Source organism: Macaca mulatta, chromosome 11 (genome assembly GCF_049350105.2).
Source record: "Macaca mulatta isolate MMU2019108-1 chromosome 11, T2T-MMU8v2.0, whole genome shotgun sequence".
Taxonomy (NCBI): Eukaryota; Metazoa; Chordata; class Mammalia; order Primates; family Cercopithecidae; genus Macaca; species Macaca mulatta.
The window spans coordinates 4,737,116-4,746,335 of record NC_133416.1 but is presented as its reverse complement, the minus strand read 5'-3'; positions in this window follow the sequence as shown (position 1 = coordinate 4,746,335).

Sequence of the window (9,220 nt, the reverse complement as noted above, 5' to 3'; positions counted from 1 at the left end):
TTTATATTATTTGTAGCTATTGTAAATTGAATTGCTTTTTTGATTTCTTTTTTAGATTGTTTGCTCTTGGCATATATAAATGCTGCTGATTTTTTGTATGTTGATTTTGTATCCTGCAATTTTACTCAATTTATCAGTTCTAACAAGTTTTTGGTGGAGTTTTTAGGTTTCTTTAAGAATAGGATTATGTCTTCTGTCAACAAAGAAAATTTTACTTCTTTTTCTCCAATTTGGTTGCCATTTATTTCTCTTTCTTGCCTAACTCTTGCTAGGACTTCCAATATCGTGTTGAGTAACAGTAGTGAAACTGGACATCCTTGTCTTGTTCCAGATTTTAGAGGAAAGGCTTTTAATTTTTTCCCATTTAGTGTGATGTTAGCTGTGGGTTTGTCATCTGGCCTTAATAGATATGTTTCTTCTATATCCAGTTTGTTGAGGGTTTTTATTATAAGAAGATGTTGAATTTTATCAAATGCTTTTAAAGCATCTATTAAAATGATTATATGGTTTTTCTTCTTGGTTCTGTTGTGATCTGTCATGCTGATTGATTTGCGTATGTTGAACCATCCTTGCATCCTTGGGATGTGAATCCCACTTGATCATGGTGAATGATTTTTTTAATGTGTTGTTGAATTCAGTTTGCTCATATTTTATTGAGGATTTTTGCATCTATGTTCGTGGGTGATACTGGCCCATGGTTTTCTTTGTTGTGTCCCTATTGGGTTTTGATATAAGGATAATGCTGCCTCGTAGAATGAGTTTGAAGTATTTCTTCCTTTTCAGTGTTTTTGAAGAGTTTGAGTAGAATTGGCATTAGTTCTTTAAATGTTTGGTAGAATTCAGCAGTGAAGCCATCAGGTCCTGAGCTTTTCTTTGTTGGGAGACATAATTATAGCTTCAATCTTGTTACTTGTTATTGGTTTGTTTAGGTTTTAATTTTCTTTATTTTTCCTCTTTTTTCTCTTCTTCTCTTTTCTTTTTCTTTCTTCCTACATGATCTCTCCCTGTTGGCCAGGCTGGAGTGCAGTGGTGCAGTCATAGCTCACTGCAGCTTTAAATGCTGGAGCTCAAGTGATACTCCCACTCCCACCTCAGCCTCCCAGGTATTTGGGACCACAGGCACATGCCCAGCTAATTTTTAAATTTTGTGCAGAGACAGAGTTTTGCTATGTTGCCTAGGCTGGTCTTGAACTCCTGGCCACAAATGATCCTCCTACCTCAGCCTCCCAAAGTGCTGGGATTAAAGGCATGAGCCACTGCACCCAACCTGTTCAAGTTTTCTATTTCTTTCTTTCTTTTGTTTTTTGAGACGGAGTCTTGCTCTGTTGCCCAGGCTGGAGTGCAGTGGCACAGTCTTGGCTCACTGCAAGCTCTGCCTCCTGGGTTCATGCCATTTTCCTGACTCAGCCTCCCAAGTAGCTGGGACTACAGGTGCCTGCCACCACACCTGGCTAATTTGTTTTGTATTTTTAGTAGAGATGGGGTTTCACCGTGTTAGCCAGGATGGTCTCGATCTCCTGACCTTGTGATCCACCTACCTCGGCCTCCCAAAGTGCTGGGATTACAGGCGTGAGCTACTGCGCCCAGCCCAAATTTTCTATTTCTTTATGATTTAATCATAGTAGATTGAATATGTCCAGGAATTTTTCAGTTTCTTCTTGGTTTTCCAGTTTGTTGGCGTGTTGTTTATAATAGTCTGTAATAATTCTTTGTATTTATTCTGGTCTCATTTGTCACCGTTTTCATTTCTGATTTTATTTATTTGGATCTTCTCTTTTTTTTCTTAGTCTCGCTAAGACTAAGAATTGTCAATTTTTGTTTATCTTTTGAAAAATGTGGTTTTGCTTTTTAAGTCTCAATTTTTTTTTATACTCTGGTATTTATTATTTCCTTCTGTTAATTTTGGATTTGGTTTATTTTTGCTTTTCTAGTTCTTTAAGCTGTGCATTGTTAGATTGTTGTTGTTTTCTTCTTTTTTTAAAGTATACTTTTTTGATACAGATGTTTATTGCTATAAACTTCTCTTTTAGTACTGCTTTTATTGTATTCCATTGCTTTTGGTATTTTGTATCTCCACTTTAATTTGCTTTAAGAAATTTTAAATTTCCTTCCTAATTTCTTCATTGGCTAGTTGGTCATTTTGGAGCATGTTGTTTAATTTCCATGTTTTTGTATAGTTTCCAAAGTTCCTCCTTTCTTTGGTTTCTAGTTTCATTTCATTGTGGTCAGAAAAGATAATTGATATGATTTCTGCTTTTTTGTTGAGACTTTTTGTGACCTAAGATATGGCCTATTCTGAAGAATATTTCCTGTGTTGATGAAAAGAATGTGTATTCTGCAGCAATTGGGTGAAATGTTCTGTAAATGACAGGCCTATTTGATATAGTGTGTAATTTAAATCTGATGTGGTTTTTTGTTGTTGTTGTTGTTGCTGATTTTCTGTCTGGAAGTCCCTTACTTTTTATTATTATTATTTTTTAAAGTTTATTGCTTTTGCTGTATTGCAGTCTGCCCCTCACTTTAAGTCTATTAATGTTTGTTTTATATGCTTAAGATCTTGGGTGTTGAGTGCATAGATACTTATTATGTCCACTTGCTTAGTTGACCCTATTGTCATTATTTATTGACCTTCTTTATCTCTTTATACAGGCCTTGTTCATAGTCTATTTTATCTCTTTATAAATATGGCTACTCTTTGCTCTTTGTTTTCCAATTGCATGGAATATCTTTATCCCTTCACTTTCATCCTCATGTGTGTCTTTATAGGTGAGGTCGGTTTCTTGTAAGTATCATATATTTCGAATTTTTTTTTTCCCCATTTAGCCACTCTGTGCTCTTTAATTTGAGAAGTGAATCTATTTGCATTTAGGGTTATTATTTATAAGGTCGTCCTTGCTAGTTCATTTTGTTGCTTATTTTCTGGTTGTTTCGTAACTGCTCTCTTCCTTTCTTATACATCTTCCTTTCTGGGTAAGTCATTTCCTTGGTTGTATGTTTTAACTCATTGCTTTTTATTTTTAGTGGGTCTATTATAGGTTTTTGCATTATGGTTACCGCAAGACTTATGAAAACATCTTATAGATACAACAAGTTGTAGTATAGAGAGATTAGAGATTCTTCGTAATTTAGCTATTGAGTATCTTTTTTTACCCACTAGGCCTGCCTCCTTTTAAGCACTAGATGGTGCCTTACACTCAGGTTTTTCTTAGCTCCAGTAAATAATTAGAACACTGCCCATGCTGAGTGGGAGAGGTACCAAAGAGGTTATCCTGGCAGCGCGGGAAGGCTGACTTGGGCTTTGTGCCTGGGAAACCTGTGGAGTGAAGCTCCTACAATGTGGTGTTGCTGAATAGCCACTCTGATTTGGTGTCTCCTTTGATTGAGTTACAGAGCAGTTTCCAGGGTTAGGGATTGTAGTCCTACTTAACTCCTTTGTCTCTGGCTGTTTTCAGGGAAAGTTCTCCCTTCAGATACTCCCAGTGCTTCCTGTAGATTGAGGCAGGGACAGGTCTGTCAGGGAACCCAAGATGGTGGGAAAGCTGGTTGGCCACCTTAATCTCACTTTTTCCAATGTAGAAATCATGAGTCAGGGGCAAGTTTTCTGTATGCTTGATGCTGGGCTGATTTTGTGGTGAGGTATCATGGGTAAGAAAATCCAATTCCCTTACTGTCTGCTCAGAGTTTTTTCACTCCTCTGTGTCCCTGGGAATTGTCTCTCCCTACATAATATTTGCATTCTGGGGTATTGCTGGCGATGATCTTGGTGCTGTGTATTTGGTTTTGGTTTTTTGTGGGGGCAGGGAGTGAAGCCAGCTATCTTCTGTGCCGCCATCTTGGAACTGGCAGTTCATGCATTGGTTTATGTAGTTACTTTTAAATCAGTCAGGAGGTGAAAGGAGAAATCAGCAATTATACCTCTAAATTACTTACATAATTACCTTTACCAGCACTCTTTTGTTCTTTTTTATCCCCCATGGATTATTAGTACTGCCTAGTATCGTTTCAGCCTGATAAACTTCGTTATTTCTTGTAAAGCAGGTTTGCTAGCAATGAATTCTCTCAGTTTTTGTAATTGTGGCAATATCTTTATTTCACCTTCATTTTTGAAAGATAGTTTTGCTGGTATAAGATTCTTGGTTGATAGGTGCTTTTTTTGTTTGTTTGTTTTTTACTTTATGTACTCGGAGAATGTTGTCTCCTAACCTTTGGCCTTTAGCGTTTCTGATGAGAAGTCAGCTGTTAATCTCATTAGGATTCTTTTATATGTGATCAGTTGTTTTTCTCTTCCTGATTTTAAGATTTTCTGTTTGTCTTTGACTTTCCAAATTTTGACTTTGATGTGTCTGCATTTGGATCTCTGTGTTTTTCCTTTTTGGAATGTACTTGAGCTTCTTGGATGTGATTTATGTCTATACACACACACACACACACACATACACACGTATAGATTGTGTGTGTATATATATATACATGTGTATATATATGTGTGTGTGTATATATATATAATTTACAAATTTGGATAGTTTTACTTTCTTTAAAGTTTTTCCTGTGCCTTTCTCTCTCTCCTCTGCTTCTGATACTCCAGTTATTTATATGTTGGTGCACTTAATGGTATCCTACATTTCTCTAATGCTCTGTTTATTTTTCTTTAATTTTTTTCTTTCCTTTCTTACATTTCGTCTATTACATAATGTCTATTCATTTATGTTCAAATTTGCTGATACTTTCTTATTCACAGAGCTACCACCGAGCCTTTCTAGTGAGTTTTTCATTTTACTTACTATACTTTTCAACTCCAGAATTTCCATTTGGTTATTTTAAATTATTTCTCTCTTTATTGATATTATTTATTTGATGAGACATTGTCATCATAATTTCCCTTAACCTGTTAAGCATAGTTTCATTTAGGTCTTTGAACATATTTGTATTGTATTAATTGCTTGGAAGTGTTTGTTTGCTCAGTCTACCACCTGTGCCCCATCTAGAGACAGCTTCTTTTGGTTTTCCATGGGTATCGCTCATATCTTTATGGAGTTTTTTTTTTATGTCTCATATTTTTTTTTGTTGAAAACTGGTTATTTTATGTAACATAGCAACTCTGGATGCTGATCCCTATTGTGATTGTTTGGTTATTGGTTTATGTGTTTAGTGATACAGCTGAACAAATTCTGTAAAGTCCATTTTCCTCACAATGTGTAGCTTCTAATATCCCAGCTCAGATGTTTCCCCCTTGTTCTTAATCTCTTAGCCGGACTACTTATGTGGCATTTCTGGATTGGCATAGACTGCCTACTGGTCACAGGTTGTGCTTACTTTCCTTTAGGTAGTTAGATTTTTACCCTTAAGTGTTAAATGTGTGTGTGGCTTGGTGGCTGCTATCATAGTTCAGGGAGTTTACTTTTTTTTTTTTTTGTCCTACATTTAGCCAAGTACTAGTAGCTTGGAAGTTAGTTCCTGAGAGGACCCAACCTTCGGCATGTACACAGTATTCCAGACTTCCAGGGATGATAGTGCTGTTTCATTTAACCCTGGCTTCATAGGAATTGCCCGTGGGTCAGAGTAGCTTCTGTTAAGTTGTGTTTAACCAGAAGTTGTGGTTAAGACCCTTGTGCCAGTGAAGTTTCTACACTGTGTTGATGAGTATATGTATAGCTTAGAGAATGTTTTCAAGACTGCCCCATGTTCTGCCCTGATCATTCCTGGGTGGATATAGCCTAGTGTTTTTATAGTGCCTTTCTGACTCCTCTGTGATGTAAGAGGGCTCTTCTTCGCTGCCTCTGGTTCTCGGCGTTAAACTTCTGCCTGCTCTGCCATTCTGCTTGTATTGGAACTCCTAGCCTTTCTTGTTTTTCATTAAGATTCCCACTGTTTTCTTTCTTTTTTGTTGAGATGGAGTGTCGCTCTTGTCGCCCAGGCTGGAGTGCAATTGCGTGATCTCAGCTCACTGAAACCTTTGCCTCCGGGGTTCAATCGGTCCTCTTGTCTCATCCTCCTGAGGAGCTGGAACCGTTACGGGTGCACACCGCCACGGTTAGCTAATTTTTTGTGTTTTTAGTAGAGATGGGGCTTCACCATGTTGGCCAGGCTGGTCTCAAGCTCCTGGCCTCAGGTGATCTACCCGTCTTGGCCTCCCAAAGTGCTGGGATTACAGGCATGAACTACCATAGCGGCCCACTGTTTTTGATAATGCCCTTAGGCATGGGCTTCTCCTCTCTGTTCCAAATAAAGTCAGTTCTCTCAGGTGGAAATGTAGAGCTCTTTGTCCTTATGGCCTGTCTTTCCCCCTGAGCAAAATCTCCATGCCACTGCACCTGGGGCTGAAGGTGAGAGCCTTTTTTTCCCCAGAGTAACACTCCATTCCTAGAGTGGTCACTGGGGTGGTGGTAGCAGCCCTTGGGAGCAAGTTGGGGCAGTGGCAGTCAGGGCCCAGTATTCTCAGCCTGCTGTACCTGGAATAGAACTTCCACCTTTTGAATGGGGGCTGTGTAGGGGAAGAGAGACCGGTCCTCTGTGTCACCTCTCCAGAACAGAGCTTCTGCACCTCTGGGCTGAAGGAGAGGAGAAGCACCAGCAGCCTGTGCCTCCCAGGGTAAAACTAGCCACAGCCCGGGAGCCTGAGGGAGGGGGAGCCCTCTGCCTGTCTTTTGGCTACATGTACCGCAGGAAGAGCCTTCATAACAGACCTGGTAGGATGTGAGAAATGGTGCAGTTTGTTACTCAAATGCCACAGACTCTAACTTGTTCTGAGATTTAGTAAATTTTCTTGAATGAATGTTTCTCCACTTTCTGTATGCCCTTAGTACAATTTCCGGAGACTTCAAATGTTTGTTTTTTAAAATAATTTTCAGCAGTTTTTAATTTTTAATTAATTAATTTTTGTGAGACAGGGTCCTGCTCTGTTGTCCAAGCTGGAGTGCAGTGGCATGATCTTAGCTCACTGCAGCCTCAAACTGCTAGGCAATCCTTCCATCTCAGCCTCTCAAGTGGCTGGGACTGCAAGCATGCATCAGCGTGCCTGAATAATTTTTATTTTATTTTTTTGTAGAGATGGAGTTTCACTATGTTGTCAGGCTTGCCTCAAACTCCTGGCCTCATGTGAACCTCCCTTCTCAGCCTCACAAAGCCCTGGGATTACAGGTGTGAGCCACCATGCCCAGCCTACTAGTTTTTAAAATGTAGTTTTGCCAGTTCCACTGAGCTCCTTGTTCTGTCATTCTGGAAGTTCTCGTTCGTTTTTAAGCTTTTAAGATCAGGTTTGGGATCTTCTTTATATGTAGAGGCCAGGAAGTTATTATTACCAAATATGATTTCCTCAAGATACTATACTCATGCTAACAAAATAAATTATACTTTGTTGTAGTAAACTAAAATTTATGTCAGAAAACTTGAAACCAGTCTGGGAGGCAGCATTATTTTCCTTATATAGACCAGGATTTTGACTTTAAACTCATTTTCCACACAGCTTTTCAATTTGATGATCCAGACTGACTGTTCCCAGGCTCTGTAAATAAAGATTCTCTTTGTCACAGATAACATGAAGACAAGCTCTACCAGCATACCCATTGCCCTGGAAACTTTACAAAGTGCTTTACTGCTTTGTACTAGCTTTTTTTTTTCTTCCCAGTCTGCTTCTAATTACAAACAGGAAAATCAGACAGGATGTGGCCTTGTGACTGAACAAGTTCATTCATCTAACATCATTAAATACCTGCTTCATAATTGATAACTGGTGGATATTCTTTTTATTACCTATAAATGTGTCCTAGCCTAGAGCCATTCTTACTATGGTTGCGGTATTTTAAAGTTATTAATTTAAATTTGACTTAACTCTTTGAGCATAATTATGCAAAATAGTCATTTCTTTGTAGAGAAAACTTACTGTAGAAAATCGAAATGTTTAATCTTATAAAATGCATCTTTTGAAAGAAACCCAGAGCATCTGTGAAGCAAAGGAGAGGAGAAATAACTGTGCATGTGTGAAAGGAGGCAGTGGGGCTTGGTCACGTAGGGGAAGAACTGAGGTTCAGGAGGCCTTAGGTGTTTCTTTAATCTTCTCTGTACTGCTGGCTATGAATCTAGACTAAAAAATTGTATTATTCTCTGCTTTGTTTTTTTCCTGACTTTAATTGGAAAATAATCACTTATCTCTCCTGCACATTGAATTGTGGAGGAAAAGAAATAGTGTAAATTGATAAGGAATTTTATAAGATTTGAAGTACTTTAGAATTGTTCAATACAATGGTATCTGTCTATAGTGCTGTCCTCTCTAAAACTGTGACAAATACAAGATGGGGCTGTCCTAAGTCCCACCCGAAGTTATTTATAACAGAAAGCTCTGAAAGGATGTTGCTGAAACACTTTCATTTGTGACCTGGCCTAAAGCGAAGTGTTAGGTAAGGTGTTTTATAGCAGAGCACAAATGTATATGTACACTGTATAAAGGGAACTTTCCTATTTTCTATTCTCTTTTCTAATAGAGAAAAGATAAAACTCATGAGGCAAATATTTTTCTTAACTGTTAGCTCCAATCTCATTCTTCCAAATTTTTCTGGTTATTTTCAGAAGAGAAACTAAATTTAGGTCACATTTGCTTTCTTTCTCTCTTTCTCACAGTTAAATGGCCAAATGAAATGAACATTAATTTGAAAAAGCAGTAGGAATTGTGAATAGTTTACTGGACAGTTTGATCTTAAACTTTAAATCGTTGTCTTTATTATGTGGTTAAAATAGATAAGGTAAATAGTGGGTCCTAAACCAGAAGGCTTTGATCCTAGGGTGTTCTATTTTTCATTTCTTAGAAGCCAGTCGAATTTAAAACATGAAGAAAAAAATGGGAAATAATCATAAAGCATTGCTTGAGTTTCCAAACATATATAAAAAATAACAAACCCCCTTCATTGAGGTCAGGCACTGTACTTGGTACTTTACTGCATTGTCTCATTCATTTGTACCAACAACCCAATGAGGAAGGAGTCTATCATTTTTCATTTTGTGAAGAGCCAACTGTGGCCTAGACAAGGTAATAGAAACTTATTCCAGGTTACTACAGCTTCTAAAAATAGGATGGACATTTTAAATGATGAAATTAAAAGGCAAATACTTTCTAAATTGCCCAGTAGTACATATTCTTTGTAAAAAAAAAAAAAAAATCAATGATACAGGAAATCAAATTTTTAACAAATCATCAATAACTCTATATGTTTTTATATGTGTATAATTA